Below are 22,619 nucleotides of genomic sequence, written 5' to 3'. Positions count from 1 at the left end.
TTGTATTGGTACTAACCTGTCACTGGGGTTTGACACATTCTAAAGGAAACGCCCCTTTGTTGAATGGCTGATTATAAGTCAGGCACTTTGCTCTTTCAGTTTCTTGTTCATTTAGATAGTCATCTATACATGGTCAAGAATTCTAAAGAGTGCTAAGGATAGACATGCCCCTATCCCTGATCCCAGCTTTGCAGTTTCCTTTTTTTTTTTTTTCTTTTTTGGTTTTTCAAGACAGGGTTTCTCTGTGTGGCTCTGGCTGTCCTGGAACTCAATCTGTAGACCAGGCTGGCCTCGAACTCAGAAATCCGCCTACCTCTGCCTCCCAAGTGCTGGGACTAAAGGCGTGCGTCACCACTGCCTGGCAACAATTTTCTATAATACATCCAGAGGTACTAGTTAGGAGTTTTAAATGTACTAATGCCATTCAGGCCTCATGGCTATTGTTCCAATCTTAAATTTAAGTTTTTGCTGTTGTCTCAGAATATAAGGCAAAAAATGGAGTTCAGTATGAAAGCCCAAGCATGGCAAAAATGGCAACTTTAGGCCTTGCCTTCGCCTTCTGTCTCTCTTACTAAAGCATTAGATTAGTTTCCTAAAGCTAGCTCCCAAGGTCCATTTCCTTATTTGGCCACTGACTCATTCCTGAGACAAAACACATCAAAATTCATTATTTGGCTAACATGTCCAATCAGGACTTATCAACACACCATAGTACAGACTTCCCCTTTTCTCCTTAAAAACCCACTTGTTACAGGATATTTTCTCACACTGTGAACCCTGAGATTTTGATTTTTACTGGAAAAACCTGTTTTTAGTTGTAGTGTGGCTCAGCCTTAGCATACACCTTTAATCCAAGAACTTTCTGCTTGAATATTGTAAACAGGGTTAAATAAAGTCAACCATAGGTCAAGAGACAGAGCAAGCAACCAGCTGACAGGAAGTGAGCATAGGATCATATAGAGTAAGAAGGAGTCAGGAGGACAGAGAGATACACAGGAGAGAGAAGGGAGGGATAGTCAGTTTGAAGGAGTTTCTTTGAGGGAGGAGCATTCCTTCTGGGACTTTGGCTGAGAAGGAAGGTCAGCTGGGTGCTTTCTTGCCTCTTTGAGCTAGCAGACATTCACTCCAGCACATGGTTCTCCAGTCTTCATTGGTAAAATTAAATGGTTGAGATTTTGTTTTAAAAAACCCACCACCAACTCGTGCAAAACACATCAGCTGCTCCTTGCTTGCTTGCTGTTGCTTTTGGACCATTGTGTCCCCTCTTGGTAACAGAACTTGGGTGATGAACCTTCCCTCACAGACGCTTTCTTATTGGCTACTCAAAGCTCAGAGAATGTTGTCTCATCAGCCGCCAGTAGTAATGGGGTCTGCTCGTCCATCCCAGGTGAAAACTCCAACTCATACTCAACATTACCAGTGCATCTCAACACTCAAAAATAGCCCTTATATTCAAGGAGGAGGAGGAGGAGGAGGAGGAGGAGGAGGAGGAGGAGAGAAAGAAAGAAAAAGAAAAATGAAACAAAATGACATTTAAAAGTTGTAAGCACAAGGAACTGGAAGTTGCAACTTTTGCAATCATTGAACATAAAATGTTTTGGATGTCAATTAACTTTTTTGTCAATACTTGTTTTCAAAGAAACGATTTTTTGGGGTATCCTAGGGTATAAAATTTTCTGTAGTACACATGCAAACCTTTGAACCAGCTTTGGAGGAAACATTGACTGGGTCTGGTGACACATGTCTTTAATTCCAGCACTCAGAAGGCGAGACAGAAGCAGGTGTTTTACAGAGAGCTCTACCGGGCTACATAACAAAACTCTGTATAAAACAACAACAAAACTTGAAAAAAAATTAAACATCTTTTAAAAACCCACAGCTGGAAGGAGTGATCAAGGGCTACTCTGGCCCAAGTCTGCCTTTGAATATCCCTGTCCAGAGTATCTTAGACAGCACTCAACCCAGAAATGTCTTCTGCTCAAGGGTTCCTGCCAGAGGTGTGCTTTAGCTAGCTCCATGTCATTTCTTCTGACTTTAGAATGAGTTTCCATAGACCCATGATCATGAGTCCTGTTTGTTTTCATCATTCCAAAAGTTGTCCTTTCTTGGTTGTTCTGATGATTCATGAGTTGAACATTTGCTAGGTACTTTGCACTATTTGGCTAAAAGTGCAGAGTCCTGTGTATTATTGTTGGATAGAGGAAAGGCATTGTCCAAAGGAGAAATACCACTTTCTTTCCAGGACGACTCTTTGTTGAATTCCCAGGAAGTGTATGATCCTAGTCTCTCGCATGGCCTCTTCCTTTATATAACCTGTACTACACTAAACTGGCAAAGGGGGCTTGGGAGACATTTTTCACTTTCTTCTTTTCTTTATGTTGCTTGTTGGTTTGTTGGACAAATTCTCATGTAACACAGGCTGGCCTCCACCTTCCTCTGGAAGCAAAGGTAACCTCAAACTTCTGATCTTCCTACCTCTACTTTCCAAGTACCAGAATTATAGGCATTCCATGCCATTTTCCCTTTTCTTCAGAGTTCTACCTGCCTGATAGGTGTGGTGGGTATTCTTTTGTCCTCAGTTGACAGTGCCTAGTGGATCTTCTTATAGGAAGAGTTCTGTTGAAGGTTAGGAAGGTTCTGGGGCAGTGAATATATCAAAAGTATAGAATTCTTTTGGATGTTTTGTTTGTTTGTTTGTTTGTTTGTTTGGCTTCATTTTTACATAGGTCTAACCTTATAGTTAGAGGTTGCATAGGTTTTGGGTTGTCCAAGCTGGCCTAAAACTCTTGATGTAGCTGAAGAATACTTAATTCCCAATCTTCCAAGTGCTAGGATTATAGGCATGTGACCAACTAGGACATGGAGCTCTGCTTATGATCTGTCCTTGTCCTGGGCCACTGATCATGGTCCAGCCACAGCCACCTCTCAAAACTTCATTTCTTACGTATCTGTCTATCTTTCTGTGGTGGTTTATATATGCTTGGCCCAGGGAGTGGCACTATTAGGAAGTATGGCCTTGTTGGAGTAGGTGAGTCACTATGGACATGGGCTTAAGACTCTCACCCTAGCTGCCTGGAGGTCAATCTTCCACTAGCAGTCCTCAAATGAGGACGTAGAACTCTCAGCTCTGCCTGTACTGTGTCTGCAAGGATGCTGCTCTGCTCCCACCTTAAAGATATGGACTGAACCTTTGAACATATAAGCAAGCCCCAATTAAATTTTGTCCTTTATAAGACTTGTCTTGGTCATGGTATCTGTTCACAGCGGTAAAACCTTAACTAAGACACTGTCTATCTATCTATCTATCTATCTATCTATCTATCTATCTATCTAGAGACAGATAAAAATCAGATAATTGGGTCAATTCTACAATTCTGTTCAACTTAAGATTTTTCTCTTAGCAAGGCCTAGAGAGATGACTCAATGAATAAGAGCACTAGCTGCTTTCTAGCATCCACACTGCAGCTCACGACTGTCTCAATGCCAGTTCCAGAGGATCCAACACCCTCACACAACATGCATGCAGGCAGGGAAAACACCAATGCACATAAAAACAAAAATAAATTAATTAAAATAAGTAAACTCCATGTTTAAAAAATTTCTTCTTAGCATATTGAAATGTTATATAGCTATTTTTATAATAAATATATTGTTTATTGTTGCTGTATGTGGCTGCTGCTATTTATACTGGTGACAGTGTTCGGAATAATAGTTATAGAGAAGGAAGTGAGGATGGTAGTTGAGGCAACAGTGGGCAGTGGCAAAGGTGATATAGTTTGATGTATGGTGATGCTGTCTGTGATGGTGGGAGAGCTGCAGATGACAGAAGTGATGGAGGTGACCTTAGTACTTGGTGATGGTAGCAACTTTGAATGTATAATAATATATTTATTATAGACTGGTTATCTCGATGATTCCCACAAAATTTAGCACTCTGTGTTGTATAGAGCAGGTTATTTGATAACTACTGATAAATGAGTGTGTGGCAGAACTGGACATGACCACACATGTCTTTAATCTTAGCACATGGGTAACTGAGGCAAGAGGATTCAGGGTTCACAGCTAGCCCAGCCTACATTTGATGGCACCCCAGGATATATAGCGAGACAAACAAACAAAAACAAAACAGAAAACAACAAAAACTTCAACAACAAAGCAACAAATAAACAAACAAACCCAACCTCAAACAAAAAGCTTTTACTCCTGTGAAAACTATATCATTTCATTTGGTTTGGTAGGCTATTACTCTTGCTTGGCATAGCCAAAATCCCTTATGGAAACAATTGAAGGGAAAAAAAATTTTGCCTCTCAGTTCCAGATGATTACAGTACATGTTAGTCGGGAAGGCAAGGTGTCAGAGGTGAGTCTACTGGTGGCAGCAGGAACCTGAGGTGACAGTTCACAAGACAAAGTTGGCCAGAATCAGGGGTAGGCATAACTTTCAAAGGCCCAACCTAGTGACCTAATGTCTCCAGTCAGGGCCAACCTACTAAAGGCACTATAGGCTTCAAGATATTAACACAGGACAGGGACTAGCTATTGAAATTGTGAGCCCGTGGTAGGGGGCACATTTAGGATTCAAATCATAACATAGCTTTGAAAATGCTGCCACTATAGTCATTTTAGTTGACATTGTACATATTGCACTCTGTAAGAAAGAATGAAAGGGTTTTTTTTTCTTTCAGATAACAAGAAATCCTCGTATCAAAAGTAGAATATACATACTCACAAAGAGTGTACAGCTGACACAGGAATGGGAACCTGTGATCCGAGCACACGGGAGTCTAAGGGAGAAGGGTCTCAAGTAGACCATCCTGGGTGTCACAGTGTGGCCCTGTCTGAAAACAAAAACAAAAACAAAAACCAACAAAAACCTGTAGGGTAAGAGCCTCAGATGGATATTTACTCAGAAGTGAAAAAAAAAATCATAGAAAAAAGTTTGACTAGGACTTTATCTGAATATTAAACTAAAAACATAAAAATATTTTTATCTTATTTGAATCAGTTTGGATTGTCATGGGAACTGTAGGCTAATCTTCAAACTATGGATTGAAACAAGTATTGTTTTAATTAAGGGCACATAATTTTTCTCACAAAAAAATAGTATTATACAGAACATTCTTTACTTGACACACAAAAATATTCAAAGCGTTCAACAACTTTCCCTAGTTGTCTTTCTTTTCTTTTCTCTCTCTCTCTCTCTCTCTCTTTTTTTTTTTTTCGTTTTTCGAGACAGGGTTTCTCTGTATAGCCTAGGCTATCCTGGAACTCACTCTGTAGACCAGGCTGGCCTCGAACTCAGAAATCCGCCTGCCTCTGCCTCCCAAGTGCTGAGATTAAAGGTGTGCGCCACCACTGCCCGGCCGGTTCTAAATATTCTGTTAAAATAATTGAGTTGATTTTTGAAAAATTTTTGGAAGACTTCTGTTTAATTTGCATTATGTAAGTGGATACTTATGACTTCTAATAAACACATTTGAGTGTGGATCAAGGAATTGTTTTCTTTTAGGGTGTCTTGTGCTTCCCACATCCAAAATGGTTTAGTGGAGATGACTCTTCCTTGAAGAGGCCATTCCCAAACTTGGGTAGGTCTTACATTCTGTGGCTTTGGAGAAGCTCATACCCATTACCTCAGATGTATCCTGACTTTCTTCTTAGCATCATTTTTCTCTTGCCTCATGTGTAAGCCTATATTACAATTGGATTTTTAAAATTCTTCTAAATGTAACACAGCTCTAAAATGATAACCTTGGGTCAAGGATTTAATAATATCTGTGCTCAGGTCAACTGCTCATTCTCAAAGTGTAGTGAAAAGGCTAAGAGATAGGTCTTCTTCAGAAGCTGAGGCAGGAGGATAGTGAGTATGATCATTATCATACAGTGTGATTCTTCCTCAAAAAAACAAATACTGAAAATAAAAACCCAAGACAAACTCAAAGCAGTGGCTTTCTATTTCTTGAACACCCAGAAATACTTTTAGGACTCTAAAAATGATAGCACTGGGGCTGTACTTAGCTACTGGCTAGCATGCTCAAAGCCCTGGGTTCAAACCCTAACAGGAAAGAAATGAAATCTTGGGAAAGCAATGGAAAAGATAATGGTACTTGCCACCAAACCAGATGATCTAAGTTCAATCTCTAGAACACATACTGTAGAAGAGAACTGACCCCTGCAAGTTGTCCTCTGACCTCCACACATGCACTGGGGCATATACATGCGTGCATGCACACACATCTACATACAAACACACAAATAAATAGATGCAAGACAAGGTAACAGTGACATTAGCCTAGATAGTATCATTAAGGTTGTTTGCTGTCTAGAGACACTTGTAAAGGTAGAGCCAGCCAGGAGATCACACTGCTCAGCTTGAGTGTCAGCCACAGCTCTCTGGTGACCTGGATGGGCTTTTAGGACCACTGGCTGATACAGGGAACCTGTTACTTGTTTTCCAACCATAGTCCCAAACTAAGGCCCAGACTGTAACACAGTATACTGTGCTTTGCTCTTTCCCCCTCCCTTTCCAGGAATGGAGCTTGGTAAATGTAAAGGACCATCACTGGAGAGGAGATCCACAGGAGGGAATGTCCACTATCATGACCAGTGGAAGAAGTGGACAGGTGAGACAGAGTGAAGGGGAGAATGGTCGTTGGGATACAGCCATCTGCTACCTTCCTCCTCTTCCCATTGTTTAGGTGTTAATTTTTAGATGCTAGAAGCTAGAGGTTCCAGGTTGATAAAATTAGAAGACTGAAGGCAGCTTACAGCATATATTCCTGGGTTTTTAACGTTGAGGAGTATATCAGGGCTGGATGTAAGGATCAGTCTCTGGGTGCTTGCCTCACTCATGCAAGTCCCTGGTTTCAATCTGTAGCAACTCTATTTCAATAAAAAAGAAAAACTGAAATAAAAAAGGAAAAAGAATGGAAAGGAGGAAGGGGGAAGAGAAGAAAGTACAGAGTGTGTGTCTTAATCAGTGTTCTATTGCTGGTTGGAGACACCATGACTAAGGCAACTCTTATAAAAGAAAGCATTTAATGTAGGTCTGCTTACAGTTTCAGAGGCTTAGTCCATTGTCATGGTGGGCAGCATGGCAACACACAGGGAGACATGGTGCTGGAGAAATCACTGAGAGTTTTATATCCAGACCCGCAGGCAGCAGGAAGACAGAGACACTGGACTCGGCTTGAGCTTTTAGAACCCCAAAGCTCACCATCAGTGACACACTTCCTCTAAAAAGGCCACACCTCCTAATCTTTTCAAATAGTGCTATATCCTGATGACTAAGCACTCAAAAACACGAGCCTACGAGAACCATTCTTATTCAAACCATCATAGGGTGTTTTAATTATTTCTGTTGCTGTGATAAAACCCCATGACCAAAAACAACTTATGGGAGAAAGAACTTATTTTGGCTTATGGTTCTAGAAAAAGAACTCATAGTGATGGGGAGGCATGGCAGCAGGATGGCAGCAGGAGCAGGAAGTTGACCAGTCACATTTTTCAACTGTATACAGAAAGCAAAAAATGAGAGTTGAAGTGAGGTGAGACTATAAACCCTCAAAGCACATCCCTAGTGACATCCCATAGCCTTCCAAACAGCATCACCAACTGGGGATCAAAAGTTCAAGTTTCGCCTTTAATCCCAGCACTTGGGAGGCAGAGGCAGGTGGATTTCTGAATTCGAGGCCAGCCTGGTCTAAAAAGAAAAAAAAAAGAAAAAAATTGTTCAAGTTTATGAGCCTATAGGAGACACTTCTCAAACCACAACCAGGAGGTAAGAAGGCTTTCTTGAGATACAGGACTTCACTGAAATCAGTGTGTTACAGGAGAGCTAAGAAGCCCAGGATAGGACCAAACAATAGCAAATTGGCACTTTTATGGTTATTTCTATGTTTCAAATGGACAATGATAAACATTTATGTTTTCCTTTGTTGTGTTTTGCATATGAGACACTGGGTCAACCTAAGATAAATTATACCAGCTCACACAGTACTAGGAATTTATGAGTCCTGCAATTATGCAGTAACTCAACAGAAGTGGTGTTATGACCACTCAAAATATCTGTGAACTCCAAGGAGGCAATCTGATGCCATCTTACTAGGGTCTTTTTATTAAAGCTATAGCTTGGACCCACCTCTGACCCTGATACAGCAGGACAGGAGGGTGAAGCCCCCAGCCCACAGCAGGACATAGTTTCATAGCAAGCAGCAAACAGCAAACAAGTGAGTGGGGTTCCAGCTTGGCAAGCATCTAATTGAATGATTATTGTGACAAATGTTGTCCTTTAAGCCAACAGGTGAGTGCTATGAAGCAAAACCATGAACAATCACAAATGGTCTGAAAGTACTTCTGGAATCATCAGACTAATCTTGACTGGCTGTTGCTAGGGAATAGCTAGGGAGTAACTCTGAGGTATAGGTCAAAGACAAACTATGTATTCCTTCTGGAACATGGGTGCAATTTGGGTTCAGCTGTATGTTAAGTTCTCAGGCTCTTTTTCTTTTAAAATGGAGGCCAGTCCCAAGATGGAGTAGGTTTGGCCTCTCAGTAGTATCTAGTAGCTTAAATGTGTCTGATTTATGTGTTCTGTCTTTATATTCATTTATCTCTAATAGGCTTCTTTCATGTGGGCACTGATTTTTGCTTCATTGTCAGACTTGCATTTTGCTTTTAAATGTAAGAGAAAGAAACTAAATCAGCTGTGTGTGTTGTCTGTAATCCCAGCACCCAGAAGGCTAAGAAAAGAGGATTGATGTGAGCTCTAGGCTAGCCTGGATTACAGAGTGAGACTGTGTCTCAAACTACAGCAAAGCAAACAACAACAATAAAAAAGAATTAGCTAGTAGGGCTGGAGAGATGGCTTGGGGGTTAAGAGCACCAAACTGCTCTTCTAGAGGACCCTAGTTCAATTCCCAGCACATGGACCCACATGGAGGCTCACAACAGCCTGTTAACTCCAATTCCAGGAGATTCGATTACTTCTGGCTTCTATGGGTACAAAGCACACAAATGGTGCATAGACATACATGTAGACAAAGAATCTATACTCTTAGATGACAGAGTGAAGAATGAACTACAGTACCAACTTGCAAGCAGTATACTGCAGAGATGGGATGCTAGCCTTTAGTGTGTACTATGTTTATTAAATAAGAGACTTTTGTGACTACTGGGAATAATTATATACCTAAAGACAAAGGTGTATAACCAAGAGTGGCTCTATTACATTCTCTGTGACCTACTAGGAGTCTTTTGCTTTCTACCATCATGTTTTAAGAGCAAGGTACTATTAAACTATAATTTACGGATACCATAATAATGTGTTAGAGACTCTTGTATCTGAGTACAGGTAAGCAAGGAAAATTGTGATCATAGTTGTTGGGATCAATGGCCCCAAGAAAGAACGAGGCTTATTAGTGTACAAACAGAAACCAGGCAAAGCAAATTCATGTAACCAGTTAACTTACTTGGGTGCCTCTGGGCACTCCCTTGTCCAGTTATAACTGAATGGGTTCATTTAATAGCCTTTAGGTCCGATGGCAAGATGCTGGGATTCTTAGGAATGGAGACTTGAGTTGTACCATCAGGCTGGGTCATTAACACTTCCTGCAGAGCTGATGGTACTGAACATGGTGAAAGGAGGAAGAGAACAAAGAGTTGTGGTTTCAAGACCAACCACAGAAACAATAAATGTGGTTTGTGTCATTAACTTCTCTCTTTTAAGTTTTCAATCCAGGAGAGAGAGATGGGCACAGGAACCTCAGGAAGAACTACATACTAAAATGCATGCATGCATGTATGATGTATGATGGTAAAGCCCTGCAAGTAAATTCTTACGGACTGCTTGGTTCCAGATGGGTCCCATGGAGAGGGCCCTAGTGAAATGACTGTGTTTCCCTTAGAAACCGACTCCACTATGAACCCTCGGGACCTTCTCCTCCATCTCCAATGGTTACATCCAACAAGTTACTAGAGCCAAGCCACTGTGGATCATCATGGAGCACTCAATAGACAGTCATTACCTTGGAACTTGCACCAGCCTGAGATCATCCTCTTAGAGCTGTGCTGTAGTCCACAATCTCAGTGTCTATCCTCCTTTCCTTCTCTCTACAGCTGTGTCACAGGTACATTCCATATGGCTTCTTTCTCCTCTTCATCCTTTGTAGCCATTCTTCCCTCCTGTGTATCTTGCTCATTTAACTAGCATCTGGTTCCTGGTGGGTCTAAACTGACCCAATCACAAACTGCTTATTCTTTCCCACAAACTTCCTTCCTTCCTTCCTTCCTTCCTTCCTTCCTTCCTCCCTCTCTCTCTCTCTTTCTTTCTCCCTTTTTTTTTCATTTGAAGAATAGTTGCACGCTGAAGATTGGGCAGATCTTATGAATACAACTATTGTTTCTGGTCAATTTAGTGTAATTAAACTTTCCCAAGGAGTTTCAGGATAGTTTAGATTCTACAAGAATCATAGCAGAGAAGCACAGTCTGTGTTTGTCTATTTTTAGAAGGATAAGCAAGCCTTCAGGGTATTCGGATTACCTTTATGTTTCCTTCCTTTCTTTCTCCCATTTAGCAGGAACTTTGTCTCCTGTATTAGGTTGCTGTGAAAAAAAAATACTCCCCTCTCCCAAGGAAGGTTTTATTCTTGTTCACAGTTCAAGAGTACAGTGCACCATAGTTGGGAAGGCATGCTGGAGCACAAGATGGCTGCATTGCATCTGCCTTCTGGAAGCAGAGAGATGATATCTGGTGTCCTGTTCATTTTCCCCTTTTATTTAATCTGAAACTTCAGTCATGGAATAATGAGGTCAACTTCAGGCTTGGTTTTCCCATCTCTGTTTTTTTGTTTGTTTGTTTGTTTTGTTTTGTTTTGTTTTGGTTTGGCTTGGTTTGGGTTTTTGAGACAGAGTTTCTCTGTGTAGCCCTGGCTGTCCTGGAACTCACTCTGTAGACCAGGCTAGCCTCGAACTCTCAAACTCAGAAATCCACCTGCCTCTGCCTCCCAAGTGCTGGGATTAAAGGTGTGCGCCACCACCGCCTGGCTTCCCATCTCATTTAATCTAGAAACTCTCTCATAGATATGCCCAGAGATTTGTCCTGTCCATGATTCTAAGTCCTGTCAGGTTGACAATATTAAGCAACACATCCCCAATGACATTTTCAGAAGAATGGAAATTTCTGATAGAAGTGATTTTTTTTTTTTTTTTTTTTTTCTTTGGTTTTTCGAGACAGGGTTTCTCTGCATAGTCCTGGCTGTCCTGGAACTCACTCTGTAGACCAGGCTGGCCTCGAACTCAGAAATCCGCCTGTCTCTGCCTCCCAAGTGCTGGGATTAAAGGCATGCGCCACCACCGCCCGGCTAGAAGTGATGTTTTTTTGAGTTCAATTGGTTGTGCGATAACAGAAGGACAGAATGTTCTTGTTTTACTCAACTGATGCCCAAACTGCAGCTTGATGGGACTGGTACAGGAATCAATCCTATTGAGGTCTTTCTTGGTAGAGGTTTCCTTTTAAGGAAGATACCAACGAGAGACGTTCTTAATGTCTCGCCAATGAAAACAAAGCCTCTGGTGAAAGGGGGGAATGACTGCCTGAAGCTAAAAGTTTGTACTCTGCACAAAGGCCCTTGCTGCCTTTTGATAAAAGGGTTGCAGGTCTCTTCTATGCCAGTAGCTTGCTTTGGAGACAGTTACAGTTACTAATTTGGCAAAAATTCAGAGGGAGATTCACAAGCAAGGATGAATCTCTCGCCAGATTGTGCTTGTCCTTTTAGGCAAACAGATGGAGACTTCTGGCAGTCTCTATCTTCCTCATGTCTTTAAACATAAACACAAAAAGTCTTGGAACCCAGGTGACATATTTCAGGGAATGGAGTGTCTGAGGAAAGTTTTGCAGGAGAATCAACATAGACTGTTCCAGAGCTACATTTACTTCCATCTTATTAAAAATCACTTTTTTCTTTGGTTGTTACCTCTCCCGAAATTATTTTGTTTTGTTTATGAGATGGGGCATCAGTGTGTGGCCTAGGCTGGCTCCTGCTTACAAGTGATCTCCCTGTCTTAGACACCTAAGCTGCAGAGACTACAGGCTCTGCCATTATGCCTACCTAAAAATTCTGCAATTACTGTCTATGACAGTGTCAGTCAAGGCCCTTTCCTGATATGGATTGGGATATCAGGGGTGCAGCATCAGAGATAATGATAATTTGGCATCTGGCTAGTTAGCATTGAATCCACAAAAGTAGAACTGTTTAATGGCTTTCATGGAAGACTTCTCTATTCTAAAAGAGGGGCCCACCGTGGTGTTGTAGCTAGACTGCTTGCTCAGTTTACCCTGAATTCCATCCAAGTGTGGTGACATACTCCTGTAATCCCATCACTCTGCATGCGGGTGGGAGCAGCAGAACTGATGGGAAAGATTTTGTATAAGAATCTTATGAAAACATTAGGGCCCAGCAACTTGTCTCAGCTTGTAAAAGCACTTAGCATGAAGGACTGACACCCTGAATCTGACCGCTGAATTCCACAGCAGTAGGAAGAAAACAGACAACTTAAAGGTGTCCTCTGATTTCCATATGTGTGCTATGGCACTCAGCCACCACCCCTCCCACACAGGAAATAATAATATTAACTATTATTATTGTAGTTGTTGCTGCTGCTGCTGTTGTTTGTTTGAGACAGGGTCTCACTATGCAGCAATGGCTGTCCTGGAACTCACTATGTAGACCAGGCTACCTTCCAACTTACAGAAATCTTCTTGCCTTTACCTCTCAAATGCTAGGATTGAAGAGGTGTACCACACCATGCCTGGCAATAATAATAAGTTTTAAACTGAAAAAAAAAAAACTAGATACAAAACTTTGTTCTTTGCTGAAAGGTATAAGATATATTTAATTAGAAAAAGAAAATTTTATATTGTATGAAAAAAGTCTATTTTCAATGAGGTGGCAGTGGGGAGGGTTGTATGTTTTGAAGACTTGCAAGGCAAGTAGATGATTGAAAACCTAGATGTCTTTCCTTTGAAAATCATTAACTAGTTTTATTTTTGGCAGATTCAATGTTAATTAGTCACACTGATTTAACATCTTGATGAATTCCTCCCTGACTTTGTAGTCTGTTTCACGGAAGAGCCTTGACTGATACCATCATGGATGGTAATTACAGAATTCTAGCTGGGCATGGTGACAAGAGGCCATGGTTCCATCTGCTTAGGTGGCTGAGACAGGAAGATCACTTGTGTGTAGGAGCTAGCCTAGGCCATGCAGTGATGCCCCATCTCAAAAACAAAACAAAACAAAACAAAACAAAAGAACTTGGGGCAGGGAATAACCTGTCCAACCCATACAAGAGGAAGTAAGTAAGACTGATACTTTTAAAAAGTTACAACAAAAACAGAATTTGAAAGTCCTGGGTGGCCGGGCAGTGGTGGCACACGCCTTTAATCCCAGCACTTGGGAGGCAGAGGCAGGTGGATTTCTGAGTTCGAGGCCAGCCTGGTCTATAGAGTGAATTCCAGGACAGCCTGGGATATAAAGAGAAACCCTGTCTCGAAAAACAAAAACAAAAAAAACAAAAAAAAAAAACAAAAAAAAAAACAAAGAAAGAAAGTAAGTCCTGGGTAGATCCTGGGTAGATGTGGGGAGGGGGTGTGGGGATGGGTGAAGAATCTAAACCCTTGTTCTCTTGTTATTAATTGCTCTTTTGTGGTTCTTGGTTTTGCCATTCCTATAAGAGGACTCTGAATTGGCTTGCCTACGGATTCTCATGGGTCACCACCAAAGGCATGTGTATGTGTACTCTGTACAGTAGCATAGGCTATTACCTATTATTATTGCAATAGCTGAAATTTTAAATTTTCAGTTACCAGTATCTGAAGACGTCTTCAGTTGCTTGGAAAAATTTGGACTTGCTATAGGTAAATACTATATAATGAATAAATCAGCCTTCATATCTAATATTATTCAAAGATATGTATTTAAATTGTTTTATATTTTTAATTTATCATGTACATGTTTATAGGTGTGTGTGTGTGTGTGTGTGTATGTTTATGACATGCCATGACATCAGAGAACCACTTGCTTTAAACCATGAATTGAGCCTTTTTTTTTTTTTTTCCTTATCAGAACTGGGACTGAGCCTAGAGCCCCACATACCCTAGGTAAGTAAGTACTGCATCAGTAAACTTTATCCCTGGTCCAAAAGACCTCTCTTGATCAGGCATCAACAGTGTCCTAACTTGAGTCTGGACAATGGTGTGATGGAGCTAACACTGGTGCTTGTATAAGCTTGGCAGCTGTCAACAGGAAAAATAAGGCCAAGGAAGAGAGGTGGCTTGATCAGCTGGTGGAACCAGACTTAGGGGAGGGAGGAACTGAATGACATCACCACCTCATGAATGTCTTATCAGGTGGTAACCCTTCCAAGCTCAGCTTGAAAGATTGCTTCTGGCCTCCCACATAATAGGCAGACATAAAGCAATGTATCTGCAGGTTATTAAGGAAGCCCAGGCTTCAACTTAGCTTGAAGTCAGTCTGGCCTTAAGGCCCTCTCCCCCATCTCCAAAGCGTTTATTGACTGGATAGATAATCCCCACACCTTGAAATTCCCCTCCAGTCGCTGCACAGTCATTCTCCAATCGGCTTCACTAGTTACTAATAATAACCATACCATTTGGGCCTCTGAGAGTAAATGATTCAGTTTGTTATGCAGCATGTCCACACAGAGCTAACTATATATACAGAAGCATTCATTTTTAATTTTTATATTAAGTACCTGATTTGGGGTTATTATTTTATCATCTTTTCACTCATTTAATGTTTTGGAAAAAGTTGTGATTATGTCATCTATAGTTGTTTCTTATCTGAATTATTCTTTTTTAATGAAAAATATTAAAAATACCTCTTAAAGAATGCAATATCATCTTCATTAAACACTACTTCAGATAGCTAACTGAACCATAATGGGTTATGTTCAATTGTTAGATATGCTAGGTCATTCTCTTCTTGTCACCTGATCTTCTCAAAAAAAAAAAAGAAAATAATAAAGAATAAACAATTGACATAAAACACAAAGCCAGGTAAAGGTAATTGCAGGAAGCAGGCACAGTGGCTTTTACTTGTAATTCCAACCCTTGAGAAGCTGAGGCAGAAGTATTATCCCAAGTTCCAGGCCTACCTGGGCCGTGAAGTGAGACCTTGTCTCCAAAAGCAGGAAACAACAAAAAGGTAACTGTTGTCATTCTTTTCCTGTGGTCCAAGCACTGCTGAAGCAATTGATAACACCAGATGGAAGACCATCCCGTTCATCTTCAGCAGCAAGATTACTGCCCTCAGCATCAAGCCATTGATATATTTGCTAAAAACAGCAGAGTGTCTTGCATCTCAAGAGTAAATGTGAAAATAGATGGCGGCCCCAGTTTGCTTTGGTTTAAGCTTTGATATACACTGTACATGTCACGTGTTCAAACATCAAGGAACCAATCAACTTTTATCTTAATGTTTAAATAAAAATCAATCTCTTTTTGTTTTTGTTTTTCGAGACAGGGTTTCTCTGTGTAGCCCTGGCTGTCCTGGAACTCACTCGGTAGACCAGGCTAGCCTCAAACTCTCGAACTCAGAAATCCACCTGCCTCTGCCTCTGCTTCCCAAGTGCTGGGATTAAAGGCGTGAGCCACCACCGCCCGGCCAAAAATCAATCTCATTTTACAGTTTTATGGATTTATTTTAAAACGTACTTAAGTCGTTTTCTGTGTTGCCTTATTTTAGTTGCTAGTGATGACCCAATCCTGGCTCTTGAGAATGTTCTCCTTACTAATTCAGCAGGTACAGACAGGTTCTGGCCCAGGGGCTTCTGGGCCATGGTCTTTTAACAATACAGCTACCTCTCAGTTTTCTAACAGTTCACCTAAGTTGGAATCAGCCACTCAAATCTAGTCAGTCACCCAGCGGGTAAGACTTTCCTGAGACAAAAAAAAAAAAAAAAAAAAAAAAAAGGCAGATGAATAGTTGGGACAAGAAGTTCTAGCAGCCACACACTAAACAACACTGTCCAGAGATACTTAATTGAGCATGGGAAAACAGAGAGAAAATGAAGTCTTTTTTTGTAGGTGCATCATAATCAAATTGTAGTGATTGCTGGACAGATGCCTTTACACTTTTAGCGTACACAGATGGGTCTTGAAAGCAGAACGGGAAAGATCATGTTAGAGTAATTTTGCACTCAACAGGGAACTGATGCCTGCTCATGGGAATGCCACAAAAATGTATGATAGTTCTAGCTCCCTAGCTATCTGCAGTCTAGTCGTGGAGTCAGGAAATAACGAGGTTAAGGCTGAAATGTAATATATAGTAGTGATCTCTCTAAGTTTATGTTGTAGGAATGAAAATGAGAAGACAATGAAGAGTCCAATGAAAACATGACAATAGATAGAGTTTAAAAGCCAATTTCAAGTGAGTTGGATTTAAACATTGGAGTAGGGGCTAGAGAAGCAGCTGAGCAGTTAAGAGAGTGTCTGCTCTTCCCAGGGGACCCTGGTTTGATTCCTAGCACCCACCTGGCAATTCATATCTCTAACTCCGGTTCCAAGGAATCTGACTCATGACCTCCTTGGGTATCAGGAATGCAAATGGTGCACAGACACACATGCAAGCAAAATGCTTCCATCTCCCAGCCCCCAGCCCATACGCACAAAGGAGTAGTAAAGGAAATATTCGTGGATCAGAGCCTTGTTAGAATAGCTATAATAATAAAGGCTATTCTTTCTTGGACTATGTGAAAAGCAAATTAAAAATTCTAGGAAGATGGCAAGTTGTTGAGAGACCTCGGATGCTAGATTAATAGCTTTGACCTTTATTCCTCCCTTCAGGCAGTTGTTAAAAAGCTTCAGAGCCAAGGAATGACATCATGAAAATAAGAGGCCAGAGAAACCAGTTAGGAGGCTACTGGGAACATTTTGAGATAAGGTTCTGTTGTGGAAGTGTAAGAGGAAGGGCAGATTTGAATAAGCCAGAAGAAAGAATCAATAGAATAGCATTTACTTCTGATTGGATGTGAACAGATAGAGTGATGCTGAGGACAGGATGACCCAAGAAAAGCTTTATTGGGAAGGGTGTTGGGTGAGGGTTTGGTGATAGATTTCTGGTGGAAAGTAGAGAGCAAGATTTACATATCAGCAGGAGTGTACTCTCAGCTGATTATCTTACAGAAACCGTGGTGGTGTTTCTCCAGAAGTCAGGCAGAAGGCACCACAGTGACTTCCTATGGCATTCCTAAGCAGCAGTGCCCAGCTCACACAGACACACAGTGACTTCCTATGGCATTCCTAAGCAGCAGTGCCCAGCTCACACAGACACACAGTGACTTCATGATGCGCTGGGGGAAAGAGTACACTGTTCATGGCTGACCCATACATTTTAAATTTTGTTTGTTTAATTTCATGTTTTCATTGTGTATATTTAGACAAAATACTTTAAAATCCATTGGATTGGCTGTCTTATCTATAAAGGGAGAATTTATTAAGTGTTGGCTCTTGCATAGGTCTTTATGAGATTTAAACAACAGCCATTTTTCAAGGTTTGTGTTAATTTTTCTTGCCATTTTGGCTGGATTTAGAGTTGGCTCCTATGCTCAATACCCAGCACTAAAACCAAACAATTTTCATTTTCTTAATCTTTAGAATACAAATTCTACATATAAACTCTATATTTGTGACAGAAAAAAATTCATTTTATTACATATAGTCTGCACTCTGGTCTAACTCTGGTTCTGTTGGCTTTTCTGGTGCTTTCTAATGTGCTTGCACTCAGATAGAGAGCTGGCTGGAGTCTAGCCTCAGCTTAAAAACTAGTCTTTTCTCTTCTTCCACCTGGTTCCCTCCCTCCCCCCTTCCTCCCCACTTTTCAAATGATCTTTATTTTTTATGTGAGTGATTGCCTCCATGTATGGATGTATACTCTAGGCATGCCCCATGCCACAAAGGCCAGAAGAGGGTATCAGATTCCTGAATTTAGTTATAGACGGTTGTGAACTGCCTTGTAAGCGCTGAGAACTGAATCCAGATTCTCTGTAAGAACAGCACGTGCTCTTAGCTGAACTATTTCTCTGACCCTCCACTATTTTAGGTAAGATCCTGGCAAGTATTTTAGGCTCAACTTGAGGTTGCCCTGTATTCTAGGAACACCTTGATTTTGCAGTCTTCTTTCTTTAGCCTTTAGTTAGCTGGTATTAGGAACTTCCACTGATGGGCTCTATTGCCAAGTGGTTTTTCCCTTGAGGCTCAAATCTGCTTAGGTTTAGGTTGGAAGGCTCTTGTGTAGTTTACTATAGTCTCCTGGCTAAATTAAATCTCTAGCCCCGGTCATATTTAAGTGGATTGGATTACATAAAGGATTTGAATAAAAGGCAAGGTTCTCCCTGGAAAGGAAACACAATAGATTGTGTGGGTGGCCTGGGAGCAGGTGAGGATAGGAACAGGAAGGATCAGGTCAGGGACTGCCAGCAGCAGGCCAGGTTAGAGCTGTCTCAGAAGCCAGGCAGCTCCTTGTATTGGTATGCTGTCCCCAGCAAGGGGGGTGGGGAGAGAGAGAGAGAGAGAGACAGAGAGAGAGAGAGAGAGAGAGAGAGAGAGAGAGAGAGAGAGAGAGAATATGTATGAATGAATGAATAGGAGAGACCTGGAACTGAGAGGCAAGGCAGAAACCTAGTGCAATGGAAACCTCCAGGAAACTATAAGGGTGACCCTAGTGAAGACTTCTAGTCATGGGAGATATGGAGCCTGAACTGGACATCTTATGTAACCAGGCAAGACTTCCAGTGGAGGGATTGGGACACCTACCCAGTCGTAGAACCTTCAACCTACAATTTTTCCTGCCTGCAAGATGTGCTGGGTCAAAGGTGGCTCAGAACTTGTGGGACTGGCCAACCAATGGCTGGTCCAACTTGAGACCCATGCCATGGGCCTCTGGTTTCTGGCCCATGCCTGACACTGTCTGGTGGGCCAGAAACCAGAGGCGGGATAGTCCAGAGACCTAAGACAGAACCAAACATGAAAGGATTCCTAATTGTACTTTGTTATATTCATAAATCTGCCTAGCCAAGTTGTCATGAGAGAGGCTTCATGCAGTGACTTAATAGAAGCAGATACAGAGAACTATAGCCAAACATTAGGCGGAGCTCTGGGAATCCTGCAGAAGACGAGGAGGGAGGGAGGGTGGTAGGAGCTGGAAGGGGTTGAAGATACTACAGGAAAAGAGTCCACAGAACCAACTAAGCAGAGCTCATAGGGGCTCACAGGGACTGAAGCAACAATCAGGGTGTACGGGTCTGACCTAGGTCCTCTGTATATATGTTATGGTTGTCTGGTTTGGTGTCTTTTTGGGACTCCTAATACCAGGAGCTGGGTTTCTCTGACTCTTTCGTCTGCTTTTAGGACATTTCCCTCTTACTATGTTGCCTTGTCCAGCCTGAATAGTTGAGGATGTGCCTAGTCTTTATTTGTTTTTGGTTTTGTTTGTTTGTTTTTCCAGACAGGGTTTTTTTTTGTGTGGTTCCGGCTGTCCTGGGACTCACAATGTAGACCTGGCTGACCTCGAACTCGGAGATCCACCTGCCATTGCCTCTGCCTCTCAAATACTGGGATTAAAGGTGTGGCTCCGCATCCCGTGACTATTCTTTTTTTTTTTTTAAATCTTTTTTTTTTTAAAGATTTATTTATTTTATTTATGAGTACACTGTAGCTATCTTCAGACACACCAGAAGAGGGCATCGAATCTCATTATGGATGGTTGTGAGCCACCATGTGGTTGCTGGGATTTGAACTCAGGACCTCTGGAAGAGCAGTCAGTGCTCTTAACCACTGAGCCATCTCTCCAGCCCCTCCCGTGACTATTCTTATTGCGACGTGATATGCCGCGTTTGTTTGATATCCTGAGAGGCCTACCCTTTCCTGAAGGGAAATGGAGGAGGAGTGGATCTAGGGAAGAAGAGAATTGGGAGGAGAAACCCTTGGTTGGGATGTACTATATTAGAGAAGAGTATGGTTTGTTTTTCTTGTTGTTTATTGTTTTTGTTTTTTAAAGAAGAGTGGTTTCTTGGCTTCCACAGATGATCACAACTTTAGTAAGTTACTGGAGTGTGAGTTAGAGAGGTTAGATTATTTGCCCTTTGTAGTAGAAGGTGGAGCTAAGTACTTTAGAACTTGTATTCTGCCGGGCAGTGGTGGCGCATGCCTTTAATCCCAGCACTTGGGAGGCAGAGGCAGGCAGATTTCTGAGTTCGGGGCCAGCCTGGTCTACAGAGTGAGTTCCAGGACAGCCCGGGCTACACAGAGAAACTCTGTCTCGAAATACCAAAACAAACAAACAAACACACAAACAACTAAAAAACAAAAAACAAAAAAACAAAACAAACCCAAAACAAACAAACAAACAAACAGACAGACAGAAAACCCAAAACTTTGTATTCTAATGAATAGGTCAAGAAACAAAATTTGCTTTACATTTGTTCCTATTGTTGTTTTGAGACTTGTTCTGTAGTGGCCCAGGCTAGTCTAGAAGTTTGGGCAATCCACTGCCTCAGTCTCTGAGGGGCTAGGACTAGGGGGTGAGTCACTGTTCCTCCAGGATCTCTTTTATTTTTAGACAGAGTTTCGTGTAGCCCAGGCAAGTCATGCCATAGCTGAAGATGACTTTCATATTCTGATTTTCCTGCCTTCATCTCTCCAGTTTCGGGACTACAGTTCTGTCCCACTAAGCTAGGTTTTACCTGCTAGTAGGGTACTGAGGCAGAGAGAAGTATTCTACAAACTGAGGTATTCTAGATGCCTTCAAGCATGGCTCTTTTTTTTTTTTTGTTTTGTTTTTCGAGACAGGGTTTCTCTGTGTGTCTCTGGCTGTCCTGGAACTCACTCTGTAGACCAGGCTGGCCTCGAACTCAGAAATCCACCTGCCTCTGCCTCCCAAGTGCTGGGATTACCACCACCGCCCAGCTGCATGGCTCATTTTTGTTGTTGTTATTTGAGAATTTTACAGTTATATATAATGTTTTCATCAAATCCACCCCATCCTCTCTTCTCCATTTCTCCCCTTTCCATTCAATTTCTTTTAAACTGACTGATTCTACCTGATGCTGCCTGTGCATACATGGGTGTAGGGCCATTCAGTAAAACCTCTTAGGTCACTCATCCATGAAGAAAACTGTCTCTTCCTCCCCCAGTGGCCGCCAACCCTCCAGAGCTCCTCAGCTAGCTTAAGACCACATGGACCCTTCTCCCATCCATGCATGGCTTGAGCTGGCTTGTTCTTGCTCCATTCCTGGTCCTAAATGTGGGATTTCGCGAAGTGGGTAGTACTATTTTCCTAAAATTACAAAGGAAGAAGCAGAGGACGAGAGTGCTTGAGTGTCTGAAAGTGAATTGGATGACTGAAGGAATTACACTTTTTTTTCTTTTGAGATAATCTCATTATGTATCATTGGCTATCCTGGAACTCACCATGTAGACCAGGCTGGCCTTGAATTTACAAAGATCAACCGGCTTCTGCCCCTAAATGTAGAGATTAAAGATGTGCACCACTATGCCCAAGCAAAGGAATCATACTTAAACTGTCTTAGTTAAGGTTTCTGTTGCTGTGATAAAACACTATGACTCAAGTCAACTTGGGGAGGAAAGAGTTTATTTCATCTTACAGCTTCCCATCATCTTGGCAAGATAAGGCAGGAACTCAAGGCAGGAACTGAAGAACATTGGTGTCTTATAGCACCCAGGACCACCAGCCAGTCTAGCGTTAGTACTGCCTGCAGTGAGATTGGCTCTCCCAGATCAAGCATAAAAAAAAAAGAAAATTCAACACAGGTTTGCCCATGGGATAATCTTGTGGAGGATTTTTTTTTTTCTTTCAGTTGAGGTTCCTTCTTCTAAAATATATCTAGATTGTGTGCAGTTGACATAAAACTAGCCAGCACATCTGGTACACCAGTACCTGGACCTTATAGTTAGGATAGCTGTCACTTAAGTTATTATTGTTGGAAGGATTGAGATAGCAGCATATTTCAATAAATCATAGACTATCAGGTTTGTTTATTTATTAAGACAAGGTCTCCTTATGCTACCCAATCTGGCCTGGAACTACAAGGTTCCAGTGACAGATTCTTCTGCCTCGGCCTTAGACTACAAATGCATGCCAGTGTGCCTGCCCTCCCATGGACGATTATGCCTGTTTAGGCATGGGAAGCTTTTGAGTTAGCAACCATTGACTTATACCTGTGTTCACTGATGTCTGTGTCTTGAAGCTTGGCAAGGAATAAAGAGTGCATCCTTGGTTATCGGATCTCAAGCCCTATTTACACCTTTCTGAGATAAGAACCTTCCTGGAATGGGACTGGCCTTGGGCATCCTCACATCAGACTTGCAGCTTCTGAATTAGTAACCTTTCCATCCCAGGCACTTCCTCCAGCTCCAGTTAATTCCCTCTCTCTTGCAAAGATCCTATTTCCAAGGGAAAAGGCTGCAGCCGCTTCCCCTGCTTTCTATCTGCACATGGTGTTTTGCTTTTATAGAAAATGATTTAATTATGGAAAATGGGCAATATTTTTCTACCTCAGTATGTATCATATTAGCATATATTTTG

The 22,619-nt window shown here is 41.6% G+C and overlaps 1 long non-coding RNA gene across 1 annotated transcript in view; it reads left to right on the top strand.

Annotated features, from left to right (window-relative positions):
- Positions 1-14,145, top strand: part of LOC114617845 — a 33,852-nt gene extending 19,707 nt beyond the window's left edge. Inside the window, exons 2-3 of the long non-coding RNA XR_003710888.1 lie at positions 6,528-6,620; positions 14,121-14,145. This is a non-coding gene — a long non-coding RNA (uncharacterized LOC114617845). The remainder of the gene's footprint in view (positions 1-6,527; positions 6,621-14,120) is intronic.
- Positions 14,146-22,619: the final 8,474 nt, after the last annotated feature.

This window comes from Grammomys surdaster, unplaced genomic scaffold (assembly GCF_004785775.1).
Source record: "Grammomys surdaster isolate TR1022 unplaced genomic scaffold, NIH_TR_1.0 139, whole genome shotgun sequence".
NCBI lineage: Eukaryota > Metazoa > Chordata > Mammalia > Rodentia > Muridae > Grammomys > Grammomys surdaster.
The sequence above is the reverse complement of the archived record's forward strand: the minus strand, read 5'-3'. Positions and strand labels throughout refer to the sequence as shown.